We start from the raw sequence: 16,770 nt of genomic DNA on the forward strand, positions 1-16,770 counted from the left end.
TGCTCCAAATTGCCTTTTCTTGCCACTTTTGCCATTTGAACCTTAAAACACACGAAAATAACTGAAAACACTATAATAAACATAAATTAGCTATGTAAATGCAAGAAAACAAGCTAACTAAGTCGCATAAATATGCTCCTATCATCATTCCTTCTTGGACTTCTTTCGATTTCCGTACAATTGTATGGACAAGCTTTCAACCAACCATTTCATGCATAGATTGAGGTTGTGGATGTGATTTTTGGGTTCCTTGCAAGCTCTGGATCACAATCGTACTTTTGGTTGGAATGTGAGGACTTCGAAAAACCCGAGAGCCCATAACCTTCGATGAGGGCTTTATTGCTCAGTGGCGATCGTATATTTTCACAATGTTTTAAGGCTCGAAGAAGTCTTAGAACTACTCTATGAAGCTCTGGAGCAATTTTGGAAAGTTTTGAACGTTAGATTACACGGGTTTGGGAAGTTACAGGTTTAGCCGGAATAGTGAAGGAATTTTCGACCACTTCTCGTGGTTTTAGGATCTTTGAAAGGTAAGAATGTGTTCTACTCATTTAGATCTTCATTTTGAGACAAATTTCATGAAGTTTGGTTGAGAATTGGATGAGATATTAAGGTTTGAAGTTTTTCTAGAAACAGACGATCCTGCGATGCCTACATCGGACTTCGACGAACCAAAGAAGAAAGAGGCAAATATTCCGTCAAAGTTGACGGAATATTCTAACGGCATTAGGTATCTTTAATGGCATATTCTATATTTTAACAGAATATTCCCTAAAGGGTGTTAACTGTTATGTTTGGTGTGCCAGGCATGTCCCTGCGCGTGACGGCACGTGGGTGATCCAAAATTTTTTCTAAAAATATAGGGATGTTCTTGAGGTTGAGTAAGCCACGTTGGTATATTCAAACACCCCAATTGAGCAATGTATGAGAAGTTATTACCTAGTTTTGGCTATGTGCTTTAAAATAATGTTTAAATAGTTGTTTCGGATATAGGTGAGAACTATCCTGAGGAAGAGTGCAGTCAAGCGAGACCCGGGGGCTATGACCCTTCTACATACTAGTGAGTGGGCTTTTAGTTTTCAGAATATATATATATATATATATATATATCTAGACTTGGTAATTTTCCCAGAAAACTTAATTAAATGGTTTGATATTTTGAAATGCCATGTCAAATGCTCTCTATGTTTAATTGTACATTAGTATGTGTTGACCATAAAAACTACCAAGCCTACGTGGCGCGCCGGCTGAGTAACTAATGAGTTAACTATGTCATTCGGTTGTATGCGGGGCGTGCCAACTCATCGCTCAAGCTCGGCCGAGGAGTAAAATATGTGGATGTTACGTTAAACGCGCAGCTGATTTCTCGATCTTGCAACTGCGGCTGAGGAAGGAACACTCTCGGCCTTTAGGTTCTAAAGCCTAAAGACAAGGCTACTAGTTCTGCGAAGTTCACAAATCATCAGCACCGGATTCGGTCACAATGATTATATTTGTTAAAGTATAAGCACACCGAATTGATACCAGAATATATGGGCACAAGTACTCAAAATAAATGTACATCTTGATTGTGAAAGTGGTTCGGCCGTCAGAACTCTAAAACCTACTTGTGAATAACCAATCATAAACAACTCGGCGTTCAATGTGCTAAGCCCAGTAATTCGTGACACCTCACTTCGCCGAGAAGGCTAATGAGATGACCTCTGTCAATAAGGATTCGAAAATTCTTCTCGACGCAGTGCTGTTTGAAGGATGATTTTGAGAAAACATGTTCATTTGAATAACATCTATAGCATGCAATTAACAAATTAAAGGCGGAATCATGATTGCATGCATTCAAAAACAAAACATTACCCATGAAATTCAAAGCCTAGTAGATTGGTAAACCAAAACACAACTCAAAACAAAGTGAGTTGAAATTATACCTTTGTAGATTCCTCTTTGCATAAGCAAAGGCTAATCACCCAAAGAGAGGGCCTTCATTCCTTGCATCTAAAATCTATGGATTTGGATGGAAGAATAGGTTTCTCCAAGTTCCCAAAATTGAGAACCTCTAAGTCTCTTCACCAAGGAGAGATTGGAGAAGAAATGAGTGACCTTGGAGTAGTGGTATTGCTAGATGCACCCTCCAAGGGGGCCTTCCTCCTAGAGAGAAAAGGAGAGACATGTTCTCACCAATTTTCTCCAAAAGAACCCTTAATGAATTTTAGGCTATAAAGTCCTGTATATAGTCACTTCTTTAAGTGACCTAAAGAACCAAAACCCTAATTCATATCACATGGGCGGCCATATTGGGATTTTGGGCTTTTGGGCCCTTGTGAATCTTTATTCATTAAATTGTCATACAACTTAGGTCAATGGGCTTGACGTTCGAAGCCCATTGGGCCTTAATGTCCAAAACTTTCCCGAGGTCTTTAACGAACTTATTCGTTTGATTAATTAACATATTAATTAATCCTTGCTATTAATAATTAAACCATTTAATTATTCTTATTCATTTTCATTGTTTCTTCAATCTCCACCTTACACGGTGTACGATCCATTAGGTTCCTTTTAGCGAGGCAATGGGCGATTAAAACCATTTTACATCGATTGTGAATTGAAACTTACTTTCAATTCTCCCTTTAGTGATTACACACGTTTAGGGCTTCCACAAACCATGAGTGACACCTAGCAGCATATCATGGTTACCCAAGCTAATCAGAAGAGGTTAGAGAACCTATTCAGTTTAGGATTACAAATGCAATACGGTCTTTCTCTAATCTAAGACTCTTGACCACATTGTTTGGTTTGATAGTTTATTTATTCATGTCTACTATCCAATGTGATTCGTGTGCTTATATGATTTCCTTGAATGTGATTTGGAACGCATTCCTAAATCTCATTCATACTCTGGCCAGAGGTTCTAAATAATATCATAGAGTATTCTCCCTCAAACCATTTGAAGGTTAGAGATCCCTTGTTGCACATTCACTTGTCTCCATGACTAAGTGGTTTAACCCCAACGATGTCGTGGACACCCCGATGGGGTGACTTTGACATAATCAAAGATCAAGGACTTAACCACAAGACAACTGTGATGCCTCAGGTCAAAGGACTACTTTGCATTATCCCAACCATGAGTTCTCATGTGACATGAGTATGAGAACTCGTCGTTGATCGTGTTCAGTGAACTCATTCTCTATTGAGCACCTACGTACTTGTCTTGATGTCACACACACCAATGACTTAAGACTAGTCACTCTCCATGAGAGAAGACACAGTACGTACTGATCTTAACGGACTGTCAATGCCCAATTGGCAATCCTATGATCAGGAACGTTTAGGATGTGTCTACGAGAGAATGGTCTCATGAATCTAACTTCATTAGATCGCATTCTCCCAATCACATATTCCTTGGACTTTATCGTTTAAGCATATAACATTTATATGAGACGGCTCAAACAATAATCTTTGCCCTTTATAGTTAAACTAGATTAGTTTAACATGTGAAATGTCCGTAAAGTATCATCATATGATTGGCTTTAGGGCACATTTCCAACAATCTCCCATTTGCACTAGAGCCAATCAGCTTGATCATCAGTGATGATACCTCTTCTGTAGTCATTTCATAAATGGCTGAGTAGTAGGCCTAGAGAATGGATATCTATATGTTATCCATAGAAGCAACCTTGAGAATAACGACGTCACCGTTATACATGATTCTCAATCATGTGGTTCAGTCTCTCATTTGTGTTCGGACCTTGATGAGACCTTGATTCCCTGGCTTGAGCTATCGCCCCATTAGTGTCATAGTGTCAGTACACTAGATACACTTTCTGGTTGGAACCGTATAGAGAGTTCATAAATGAACTTTCCCATCCAAACAACATTGTTGTAAACTTCTATATGGCAATATATTTTGCATTCATAATGGAACACACTAAAGTCATTACTTTAATGTTTCCATCCAAATATCTCTTTAGTCATAATAAAGAGATATCTGTTTATCTCTTCATTCAGAATGAAGAAACATCCAATGATGGATTAGATTCATAATCTAATACATTTACGCTTTCATTACGTTACTCTAATTCTTCCTCGATCTTTGAGGAATTTTTCCTTTAGTATTTCTTAAATACTTAAGGACTCACTTGACAGTTGCCATGGTTCTGATCCTGGGCTTGCACTGATATCGTCTTGTACCATTCTAGGTACAACTCATATCAACGTTTTTCATACAATATGAAATACATAAATCACCTTTCTGCTTATGCATAAAGGATTCTATTTACGTATTATTTCTGTGGGAGTCAAAGAGTACGTTCTCTTTGATAAGAGCAGCTTCTTAGTCTCACTAGAATTGTCCATTTGATTGAAGTTTATCATCATATGAGAAACTTCCTAGCATCTTTTGTCTATTATTAGGGATTGATATAATCCAATTATATCCTAAAATCTATCATTATAGATTTACATCCCATGTATATAGACTATGTCTCCCATATATATTCTATCTTTATAGAATGTTTAAAATCATAACTTTAACGAAGAAGTATTCTTTTCATTTCCAAAATTAATATATCATATATATTTAAATTTTAGGAACATGATTAACTCCCATATACATTCTATCTTTATATAATGTATTAAAGTCATAACTTTAACGAAGAAGTATTCTTTTCATTTCCAAGATTAATATATCATATATATTTAAATTTTAGGAACATGATTAACTCCCACTAATCTTTTGTAAACCTAGTAAACAAAAGATTCATTTACATATTTATGAGAAATCAAACGATTTGATCCTTTTTCTCATAAGATGCCTATAGCTCCCACTAGCTTGCTAAGATCCATGATGGATGGATCTCTACAACTTACATGTGTTGTGATTCATAGTTTTAGAAATATATTATCAAGACTATCTTAATAATGGTTTCGGAAACCCATATTATGTCCAAACATTGAATCACCATTTAGTTGTAGCTAGCAATTTTCGAATTAATTGAAACCAAGACTATCTCAAAGATGGTTTCTTCAAAGTCAACCATCCTCTTTGATTGTAGTCACCTTAAGCTACCAATTAGCTTATGAAGGTTTCATTATTTCGGGTCAAATGGTACTTTACCATTTCCTTGAGTATATATCATATATACACTCAATGTAGTCATAAGGATTTTTCATTCTTATTTCTTTCGAATTAAGAGGTGTAACTCTATGACATAGTCATAAAGTTCAAACCATTCAACTGAGACGGTTTATAAATCCTTTTCGACTACCTTGGAGCTTTTGGTATAGGAACTAGGTTGTTATATTTGTTGATTACTTTCTTGTCTCTCAAAGAACCTATTCTTTTGAGTTCTATCTCTCGTTCATTTGCTCTTAGGCAAATCACATTGTAGGATTACAATGAACTACCCAACAAAACAACATTTGTTAGTTGGTTTATAGAAGTGATATCCAAAAGTTAATTTAAGGATATCCCACAAGATTGTTATCAAACAAATATTGCTTTTAGCACACAACCCCAAATCTTAACATGCTTAAGATTTGTCTTTCTTTCCAACTACATCTTATGGAGTTATGAAAATTTTTGGAAGATCTTCTAATTGACAATCATATTGTTTTAGAAGTATATATATCCTATATATGGGTAATAGATAACATCTAACGAACCAAATCTTATTCGAGTTCGTTCTTCTCCTAATGGAGAAATTCATTATCTTATGATGCTATTTTCCTTGATATCTATCAAGGAAACTCATCTAAAGTGTTACTTTTCCTTGGATCAAATCTAAGGAGGTAATTACTTTAGATGTCTTACTCATCAACTTACATTTCTTGAATTCTTTGAAACATTTTACAAAGTATTCGGACTTGAGTTTATTCAAAACAAACTATAGTCCAACCGAGAGTGATCTTCGGTGAATGTCATATAACATGAGTAGTATTATGTTGTGGACAAGTGCCACTAACATCTAAGTGAAATAACCTCAACAACTTTGTGATTCTTTCTTCTTTCCAAAAGAATAAAGATTCGAACATTTCACCTCTATACAATTTTAACAAGAAGGTATTGGATCTGGATCTAACGATCCAAAGCATCCATCTTTCACCAACTCGTAACTTATGTTTTAGAGGTATCACAACTTAGTTGGGATTAGTCACTACCTTGCAACCTTTTGGGTTTAAGCATCATTATATTCTAAACAGTTAACACTACCATATCATCTCTACTATAGAGACAATCAATTAGATTACTATAATCCAATCATTGATTAATAAAGAACAATGTTTTGTCAAACAAAACATTCATCCATCTCTACTATAGTGACGGAATTAAGTTCCTTAAAATTGGAATGTAAAGACAATCTTTGGTTTTTCCAATTTCTTTGGTAGTTCATATGAGGAAGTAAGTACTATCTGCTTTCGCAGAGATCTATATTTTATTCACGTTCCGAATGTGAAGCACCTTTTCTTCTCTCATATATCTTCTACTTCTTATTAGTCACACTTTTACAACGATTGTAAAACATAGTTACTAATACGGAATCAAGCATTCAAGTAGAAGAACCAACTGTTTTGAACTATTCAAGAACAATTTACAACACCTTCGAAAGGTGTGTTCTTGACACTTGCAAGACATTTCTTGCAAATACCCCTTCCAATGTCCATCCTTTCATAAAGAAAGTTTGTTCCCTTGGAGTTAATTCTTATCTTCTTCATTTGACTTTCACCTTTGACTACATTAGTCATGGTCCCTAAACTCCCACTATCTCTCTTGAAACTTATTTCAATTGTGTTATACACATCAAACATTTTGGAGAGTATGTGTTTATTGTTCACTACATAGTTTACAATAGACTTAGTGAACCATTAGGATAGGGACATAAAGGTGAAGTCCTTGCCTAGTTTCCGTCTAGTTAAGTGGTTTATTACTTCAACACTCAATGATTCAAAATCATCATAAGTCCATGTTGATGGACTATTTTTGTCAACCAACCATTATGCTCTAAACATAATTACAAACTTTCAAGAGTTATTCAAGGCAACTCTCATTTCTTCATGCAACAATTTGTAAGTGAAGAATCGTGGCACATAAAGTGTCCATGCCTTTGTGCTTTCTTCTAAAGTTCCTTGTTCATGTAACAAAGAAACAAGCACTAATGTTTGCATTGATTAAGGGTTGTTCAAAACAACTCTTATTTCTTTATACAACATTTTGTAATTGAAGAATTATGACATTAAAAGTGTTGTCCTCTTTATGATAGACTTTATCTAACATATTCTTCTAATGATACTTTATCAATAGGAAGATTGTGAGGATGAGACTACTTAGGTACATTTACAAGCCATTAAAGACAATCTATGGTTTTGTAGTACCAAGTCCGGAAACTAAAGCTTTCGGCTTTTATTTGTCAAGTGTTGGATAGCGTTTGCAAATATATTGGTAAACAAATACATAACGAATATAAATTGATTGATTTTAAGCCATTTGATTCGGGTCTTTAAATCAAATAGCACCACCCACTATTTTTGGCAAATTCCATATCCCTCATTGGAATTCGAGAGTTTTGGATGAAACTCTTAGTAGGGTATGGGAGACTCACTACTACCAAGCCCACCTCACAATGATATGATATTGGCTAGCATTAATAATAATGAGAGAGTACACTTACTCATTTGCATCTCTTGTAAGTACCCATCTAATTTGGCCTCTAGAGAATGTAACCTCACAATGATATGATATTGGCTCCATTGGACTTAGTTAAGTCATTCCCACCATGCTTAGTTCATGAAGGGGTTCAAGAATAGCCTCACAATGATATGATATTGGCCATCCTCGTTGCCTACACTCACCTCATCAAGTATGTATATAGACTCCTCCTGAGTATAAGCATGCACTTTGCACTCTCCCATGATAGGGTGAAGGCGGTGTACAAGTCATAAACGATTGGAGCTACCATGGTAGAAGGCCACGAAAGAGTGTTCAAAGCACTCTCACGCTTGTCAACTTAATAATTGTTTGGTTGAGGGTTTTAGGTCTCATCACATATAAATATTCATTTTAATCTCTATTAAAACAATTTTGGTCCTATTACAACTATTGGTCCATATGATTGTTTTTAGTTGTATATAATACTCCCACTATGCTTATAAAACGTTTTTAAAGCAAGAGTATATGATACTACTAACATAACCTTTGCATTCATTTGATGGACTATATAGTTGCCTTAGGGCCTTAGGATGACTATGAACCTTTGTTTAGATTCAACACGAGCCTTGTGTTGAATCTCGGTCTAGGGATGGAGATTGATTTGAGTTACGCGTTTAATCACATTAAGGCGTGTTGTCTTAGGGGCGTTGGACCCAACTACTTCATTTTCATGCATATCAAATAAAGCAAGAAAGAAGTACTTCAAAGTAAAGGTGAGCTTATGCTCATTACAACATTTGCATAAAACAAATTACCTTAAAGTAAAGAAGGGCTTATGCCCTTTTACAACATTTGATCAAATCAAATTACAACCAAAATCTAATCTACACATTCCCATGGTTCAAACAAATTTGAAACGGCCTTTCACATAGCTCAATTATCGTAGGCTTAGGTTCATAATCATCATTTAATTAATTAACACTTTAACTAATTAAATAGAATGCAACATTTTCATTTCGTTTTTGTATCCATAAATTTGATTTAAATGGAGCTAAATGAAATGAAAAACCAAATCTCATTTAAAGAGACAAAACAATTTTGTTCTCTACCTAATTTGGGCCAAAATGCAATTCCCACAACCTTTGGGCAATATTGCAAAAACATAAACTTTTGGGGTCACTTTGCAAGAACACAAAAGTCCACTACTTCATGTAATTACACTAGAACCCAAAATTTAAACAATGTAAAAACTTCATTAAAGGAGAAAAACAATTTGTCCTTTAGCGTTTTTGGACCTAAACGTAAAAACGTAAACTTTTGGGCCAAATTGCAAATACACAAAAGTATCAAAACTTTATGTAATTGCATAAAAGGCCCCAAAAGTACCCCCACTAGGGGGTGGCCAGTTTTGGAAGAAGAAATGGAGTGATGTGTGTGTTGATTTGTGAGTTTTGACATAAAGCATGCAAGTGGTGCAAGTGGTGTGTGTGAAAGGAAATTAATCCTTACACACCCACCATAATATCTCTTACATCTCTTACACCATTTAAACAAATATTTAAAACATTTAAACATTTGAAAAACATAAAACAAAAACTTTATGATATAAATCAAAACTTTGAATCAAAACACCAAACTTTATGTTCTTGGCAAAAATGTCAAGAACAATGAAGAACACTCATGAAAAACCCAAAATTTTTCCATGAACATTTTTCACCCAAAAACATCCCAAAACCATTCAAACTTAAGGGAAATAACATATAACCAAACTAGGGTACATAGGGGTTCCAAAAGTCACTTGAAAACACTTTTAACAAGTCAAACAAGAACCCAAAAATCCACCCTTTGGATTTGGCCGAAAATTCCCAAAACATGGCACCAAATTTTAGCTCCAATATTCATGTTCATATGAACTACATCTACAACATTTGAGATGGCAAATTTTCTAACAAAATTTACATTCAAAGAAACAAGAATAAAGCTTGTAACATATTACAACTTTTAAATCAAAACTAAGAACTACAAAACCCAAAAGGATTCACCAACCACTAGACCTAGGCTCTGATACCACTTGAAGGATGATTTTGAGAAAACATGTTCATTTGAATAACATCTATAGCATGCAATTAACAAATTAAAGGTGGAATCATGCTTGCATGCATTCAAAAACAAAACATTACCCATGAAATTCAAAGCCTAGTAGATTGGTGAACCAAAACACAACTCAACACAAAGTGAGTTGAAATTATACCTTTGTAGATTCCTCTTTGCATAAGCAAAGGCTAATCACCCAAAGAGAGGGCCTTCATTCCTTGCATCTAAAATCTATGGATTTGGATGGAATAATAGGTTTCTCCAAGTTCCCAAAATTGAGAACCTCTAAGTCTCTTCACCAAGGAGAGATTGGAGAAGAAATGAGTGACCTTGGAGTAGTGGTATTGCTAGATGCACCCTCCAAGGGGGCCTTCCTCCTAGAGAGAAAAGGCGAGACATATTCTCACCAATTTTCTCCAAAAGACCCCTTAATGAATTTTAGGCTATAAAGTCCTTTATATAGTCACTTCTTTAAGTGACCGAAAGAACCAAAACCCTAATTCATATCACATGGCCGGCCATATTGGGATTTTGGGCTCTTGGGCCTTTGTGAATCTTTATTCATTAAATTGTCATACAACTTAAGTCAATGGGCATGACGTTCGAAGCCCATTGGGCCTTAATGTCCAAAACTTTCCCGAGGTCTTTAACGAACTTATTCGTTTGATTAATTAACATATTAATTAATCCTTGCCATTAATAATTAAACCATTTAATTATTCTTACTCATCTCCATTGTTTCTTCAATCTCCACCTTACACGGTGTACGATCCATCAGGTTCCTTTTAGCGAGGCAGTGGGCGATTAAAACCATTTTATACGATTGTGAATTGAAACTTACTTTCAATTCTCCCTTTAGTGATTACACACGTTTAGGGCTTCCACAAACCATGAGTGACACCTAGCAGCATATCATGGTTACCCAAGCTAATCAGAAGAGGTTAGAGAACCTATTCAGTTTAGGATTACAAATGCAATACGGTCTTTCTCTAATCTAATACTCTTGACCACATTGTTTGGTTTGATAGTTTATTTATTCATGTCTACTATCCAATGTGATTCGTGTGCTTACATGATTTCCTTGAATGTGATTTGGAACGCATTCCTAAATCTCATTCATACTCTGGCCAGAGGTTCTAAATCATATCATAGAGTATTCTCCCTCAAACCATTTGAAGGTTAGAGATCCCTTGTTGCGCATTCACTTGTCTCCATGACTAAGTGGCTTAACCCCAACGATGTCGTGGACACCCCGATGGGGTGACTTTGACATAATCAAAGATCAAGGACTTAACCACAAGACAACTGTGATGCCTCAGGTCAAAGGACAACTTTGCATTATCCCAACCATGAGTTCTCATGTGACATGAGTTTGAGAACTCTTCGTTGATCGTGTTCAGTGAACTCATTCTCTATTGAGCACCTACGTACTTGTCTTGATGTCACACACACCAATGACTCGAGACTAGTCACTCTCCCTGAGAGAAGACACAGTACGTACTGATCTTAACGGACTGTCAATGCCCAATTGGCAATCCTATGATCAGGAACGTTTAGGATGTGTCTACGAAAGAATGGTCTCATGAATCTAACTTCATTAGATCGCATTCTCCCAATCACATATTCCTTGGACTTTATCGTTTAAGCATATAACATTTATATGAGACGGCTCAAACAATAATCTTTGCCCTTTATAGTTAAACTAGATTAGTTTAACATGTGAAATGTCCGTAAAGTATCATCATATGATTGGCTTTAGGGCACATTTCCAACACTGTTTATTCAAATTAAAGGTGCTTCAGGGTCGCCTGATTCTACGGCTCCAATGCTGTTTATCCAAACTGAAGGTGTCGTCGCTTGCCTTCATAGTGCTGTTTATCCAAACTAAAGATGTGTCGGCAAAAAAGGAAAAGAAAAATCTCAAGGTTGTTGAGAGGCTTCGCGAAAGCGAAGGTTTGTGCAGGGCAGTTTGTGCATTGAATTGGAGAGGCTTTAATGATGTCCTCCTTTCTCTATTTATAGTAGTCAACCTGCCTTCAATCGAATCACAACCCTACTCGGATTAGAACTCCTTCCCCCAATCTAACCTTGTCTCAGCCACTCCTACTTCTACTAGGGCTTTGAACTCAACCCCCTTATCAGGCTGCATTCAATCCCAAACTTCTACATCCTTATCCTGTCGAAACTCCTTCTTGTATCAGGATTCGACCACCCATAGATTCCTAATAGGACACGGCTAGCCTTGGCTATATGGCCCATAAGCCGGATGACCCGCAACGACTCCTAAGCACGGCCTCTAGGCTGAGAACAATTCTAAACTCGGCCTAAACCAATATTTTGGGCCCAAACATTGCCCCCTCAGTTCTGAGGTCGTCGACCTACACCTTTTGGTTCGAGCCTTGACCTTGAAGAAGTGAAACCGACCTAAAGACAATTATCGAATCTTCTTGAGAAATACTACCATGTGCATTTTTGAGACATAACCCCACGATCTCAATTTCCCAACCGTCCTGCCACATGTCAGTCCCCTAGTTAACCTAGCAGTCCACAATCATGATCCTCGAAAACATGCGACCGTCGAAACGTCTCTCTTGCGCTAAACTTGTCGCAACACACAATTGTGCATCCTCAAACTGTAAAAACCTTGGCTTTTTGCCTAGATTCTCTAAACATCTACAATGATTAGCAACTTTCCCGCTCGATTCTATCTTTAATTTTGAAAATCAAACGTTTAGCCTTCCTTCCCAAATGCCTATACATACCCAAATCCCTTCCACTCGTACCTTACGCTTTCCAAAACCCTTGAAATCTTCTCGCCACTTTAAGCCTTCATCAATGGCCCCCTTCATTTCCCAGCTCTCCAACGAGTGCAACAAGTGCAAGGACTTCATCGATCGGAACGCCATCAAGACCCTGCATTTCAAGAGTGACCTAAACACTACTCACTAAATCTTGGGCCCACTCTTTAAGGATACAGTGCCATTGTCCATCACCAACCTATTCAAAGAACACTATCTGCATATTTGTTGCAAGGATTTGATTGGTCAAAGTGGTGCCGGACAAATCCTCAAGAAGCCTGGCCTTCGACCAATGTGAACTGGGTGGCCTGGGTAGTACGAATGGAAAAATTCTTTGGTAAAGAGTGGGAGGCTCTCAACATCCACGACGCCATTAAGCTCTCGACCATCGAGATTACCATGGATAAAGAACTCCTTACGGCAGCTCTAAGCCTCTGGTGCTTGGCCACCAACACCATGGTCCTTTCGTTCGGCCTTATAACCCCCACCATCCTCGACATCTTGGCTATTCTTGGGATTTCTTATTGGATGCTCATCAAACCTCGACCTTAACGTGCTGTTCGACGAACGGGCCATCGAGACGTTCAGCCAAGAATGTCAAGAGCCTTTAAAAGAGGAAGTTCAGAAGTTGCATAAGAATTTCCTTAACTACAACTCCCTTATCCTCCATTTTGCTGGTCAAGGGGGGGCGAGTCTACGGAAGGAAGAGCACGAGGCCTTCCTATTTTACTGGTACAACAAATTTATTTGTTGTACCAAGTTAAATAAGTTCTTGGTCAAGAATATGCCGGTGGTGGAAGCCCTGGCTAGTGGTCACTCTCTGGCGCTCAGTACCGCTATCCTTGCTAACCTTCTGCACTGCCTGGCGGAAATGGCCATCAACAAGATTGACCCGCAACAAAATGGACCACTCTGGGTATTCCAACTATGGCTGCAGGTTTATTTCTCCACATTTCGGCCATAAATCTTTAACCTCTAGTCCACTAAAGCACTCGGCCTTCAGTTGGCTCCTCGACCAGTGCCTCCTCACCAAGCTGAAGAAGTCTTCAAACATTTCTTCGACCTAGACATCTTTTTTTACGATGAATTTTTGATATGTCGTCGTCAAGAATACCTCTACTCTGTCAGACTTCCCACATCGATCTGGAGTGAAAGCGAAGATGCTAGTTTTCGTCAAAACTGGGGGTCGTTCGTGTTAACTCACAACCTTCCCCTCAATTGTGATGCTCACCGAGCAAGTTGGGAAGTCTACCGCCCCCACTTTGCTGCCCGACAGCTTGGCTGCCTCCAAGGTTGCCCCGTGCCTCTACTTTCTTCTCGCTCCCTTCTAAGCCCAGGATGCCTTTCTGGTTCCTCAGAAAGGGAGTGGAGAGACACCGAGAAGGAGTTTCAGGAACGGTGTAAGAAATTTCACCTTCGATCAACTGTTCCTGAATCTCTCTACACCGACACCTTCGACGACTAGTGGGAAGAATATACTCATGACTTTCTTGGCGCTTCAATTGAGGACGTAGTCAACAAAATCTTTGGTGACCGACCCAAACAAAATTTTGCCCCTCAATCTAAAGAGACGCCCTAAGGTACACGACTATCTCTACCTTTATTCTTCAAACATTTAAACGGTTTTACTAATGAGATTTTGCTTTCTCAAGCGATCGGGTATTGAAACAGGCAGACATGGTCGCCTCGGCTATGGCCAATAAAAAATTGGCCACTTCCTCCAAGAAATCTAAAACCGCCGTGTAAAACACACCAAGAAAACGCCTTTACCTCGACGCCGAGATGGCAGGTGAAGCCCCTCGTCCCACAAAGTGCGTCAAGCAATTAGTGAAGAAGGGAGCACATGAGATTCATGTTATCTTCAGCCACACCACTGGAACAACCACTCCAAGTGCCTCTCCTCCTGTTCCTATTATTCAGGCATCAACGAAGAAACAACCATCTTCAACCAACCTGGCAACCCAAGCTCACCTGGCCTTTGAGGTCCTCAAGGTCGCTGTCGAACCAGTTGCTGTACCGCTGGTCGAAACGCCTGCAGCTTCAGGGTCGACTATAGCATCCGTACTAGGGGAAGCAACCCCTTCAATCGGGAAAAATCTCTCCAAGAATCCAAAACAGTCAGCGATCATCTTATAAGAGGTATAATTATGCTGGCAACTCTCTTCACTCATTAAATTCAAAAGTATTAACAGCTCTTTTGTTTCAGGATAACGAGAGTGATGAGATTCTGTCAGCAAATCGCTCTCGATCGACCGAAACTCCTTCCATTTATCCTCTCCCTGTGGTTGAGGTGATCGACCAGGTTGATCCTCCTGTAGCCGATCATGGAAAAATGCCTATCATTGAACCTGAAGCGACGTCAGAAACTCTAATTCACCTACAGGACTAAAACCTCGGTATCCCCTCGCAAGAAGCGACCTCGACTTTTGTACGGCTCGATTACTTTCTCTTGTCAATTTTGTTATAACAAGTCTGCACCGAGAAAAATATTAAATGTCAGGTGCCCAATTATTCATTTCACCAAAAATTCTATGCGCGGAAGGGTGTTATCTATATTTCCTGGCCACCTCAGTGGCCATTAAACATAGATAACCTTCATCGACCGCGTGAATTAAAAAGCAGTCTAAAAGACTGGGCTCGGCCATTAAGCTCTCTAGGTTCGAGCAATGAACTCGAAGACATGACCGAAGTCTCCTCTCGGTAGGTCTAAAACAAATTCTCTCTGCTACATTCTTTTATGATTTCCCTTGCACCTAAACTCTTTTCATGTGCAGCCTTCATGGGCAGTCGAGTTCGATGCTTTCTTATCGAGTACTTCGGGAGCGACTGGCCCTTCAGCAACTACAACCAAGTCGGCCAAATCGATTGTTCTTGTTAGGCTGCAGAAGCTATTGTCTCTCTCAGCTTCATAAGTTCTCAAATGCCAGGGCCTTGATTCGGTGGGTGCATGTCTGAACGATCTTGCAGCTGATGGTCAATTGAGCACCAAGGCTATCACTCAAGCCATTCGAGAATATTTTGGTATTTTCGAGAAAGCCTTTCAGGCTGAAGATGACTTAAAAGGTGTAACAGTTGGTCGAGATACTCTTCGTCCAAAAGTCGAAGTCTTGAAAGCAAAAAAGGAGGCCCTAGCTGACCTTGATCGTCAAATTGTCGAACTCCAAAATCGAAGGTCAGCAATTACTTCTAAGCTTGCAAAGGATTTTGAGTCAAGCGACAAATCTTGCTTAATCGAATACATGGCTAGAGTGAGGCGGGTTAAGTAGCTAAAGATAGACAAGAGGTATCAGCAAGTTGAGGTCACGATGGGTAAGGTGTGATGGCTGGAGTTGAAGGCCGTTCTTGAGTCTCTCCTACCTTCATCACCCTAGAATGATTTGATTGTAACTGATCGACCTACTCCATTTGTACAACTTTTTGCAAATTTAATGAAATGAAATTTTATTCCCGCATTTCCCATATGACTGGATAATATTTCTTTAAAAACCGTCCGTTGATTAGGAACTTGTGAACTACACCAGTTCGATCCCTAAGCCGGTATGCTCCATTGCCGAGAACTTTATGAATAACGAATGGCCCCTCCCAATTCGGCGACCACTTGCCAAACCTAGGGTCTTCAATTCCTACAGGTAGTACGGTTTGCCAAACTAACTTTCATTCGCCAAATGTTTTTTGTCTGACTCATTGATTATAAGCTCACTCGGTGATTTTTTTTTGTGCTACTAATAAGTTATAAGCATCGAGCTGAGCTTCTTCTAACTCTTCTAATTCTTGCTTCATTGCGCAGTGTCCGTAAGTCAACGCGTAAGAAGTCATTCCAGTGGCTGTCCGCAGAGAAGTTCGATAAGCCCACAATGCTTCGTTTATATTTAAATGCCACATACCCAGCCTTTCTTTTATCATTTTTTTCAAGAATACCGATTTGCCGTATATCCGTTAAATCTGTCGAATGTAAAGATCGTACCAGTATTTGTTATGATTGTTTTTGGCACGCCGAATCTAGTCACAATGTTTTCTTCAACGAAATTACAAACTTCTTTAGACATTAGCTCGGCATATGACTTGGCTTCGACCCATTTGGTGAAGTAGTTCGTTGCAACGAGTATTCACACATGTTTAGCTGCACCAGAAGATGGTGTGATTTTACCGATAACATCCATGGCCCTGAAGGGATTATTTTGAAAAACATGTTCATTTGAATAACATCTATAGCATGCAATTAACAAATTAAAGGCGGAA

General features: G+C 38.4%; 1 pseudogene; it reads left to right on the top strand.

The window, feature by feature from the left end:
• Positions 1-14,223: 14,223 nt before the first annotated feature.
• On the top strand, positions 14,224-14,998 carry LOC126597157 (uncharacterized; annotated as a pseudogene).
• Positions 14,999-16,770: the final 1,772 nt, after the last annotated feature.

This window comes from Malus sylvestris, chromosome 13 (genome assembly GCF_916048215.2).
Source record: "Malus sylvestris chromosome 13, drMalSylv7.2, whole genome shotgun sequence".
Taxonomy (NCBI): Eukaryota; Viridiplantae; Streptophyta; class Magnoliopsida; order Rosales; family Rosaceae; genus Malus; species Malus sylvestris.